The sequence below is a fragment of the Triticum aestivum genome, chromosome 6D (assembly GCF_018294505.1).
Source record: "Triticum aestivum cultivar Chinese Spring chromosome 6D, IWGSC CS RefSeq v2.1, whole genome shotgun sequence".
NCBI lineage: Eukaryota > Viridiplantae > Streptophyta > Magnoliopsida > Poales > Poaceae > Triticum > Triticum aestivum.
In genome coordinates this window covers 457,752,678-457,753,263 of record NC_057811.1, presented here as the reverse complement: position 1 = coordinate 457,753,263, position 586 = coordinate 457,752,678, and positions in this window count along the sequence as shown.

Here is a 586-nt window from a genome sequence, read left to right as displayed (position 1 = left end):
ATTTGAAATGCTTTTCAATTTTAGGGTCTTATAGCTCAAAATAATTAGTAAATGCATGAAAAATAACAAATGAAGTCAGAAAGGATTGAAAAATGATGATCTGGCTTTGAATGGTGCATTTTGAACACACAAAAAGTCAGGAGTTTTCAAATAAGTTCTAAAAAATGAAATCCCTTTGTAACAGACGAGTTTCCGGATGAAATCCTGATACTTTGAAAGAGATTGTCCGTTTTGTACACGAAGTGCATCCAGTTTTTGCCGTAACCCTCTCAACTTTCTTGCACATGCTATGTGGATGAAATGATGATATCATGCCAACTTTCAACCTTTTCTGAGTTCATTTGAAATGCTTTTCAATTTCAGGGTCTTATAGCTCAAAATAATTAGTAAATGCATGAAAAATAACAAATGAAGTCAGAAATGATTGAAAAATGATGATGTCGCTTTGAATGGTGCATTTTGGACACACAAAAGTCAGGAGTTCAAATAAGTTTTAAAAAATGAAATCCCTTTGTAACAGACGAGTTTCCGGATTAAATCCTGATACTTTGAAAGGGATTGTCCGTTTTGTACACGAAGTGCATCC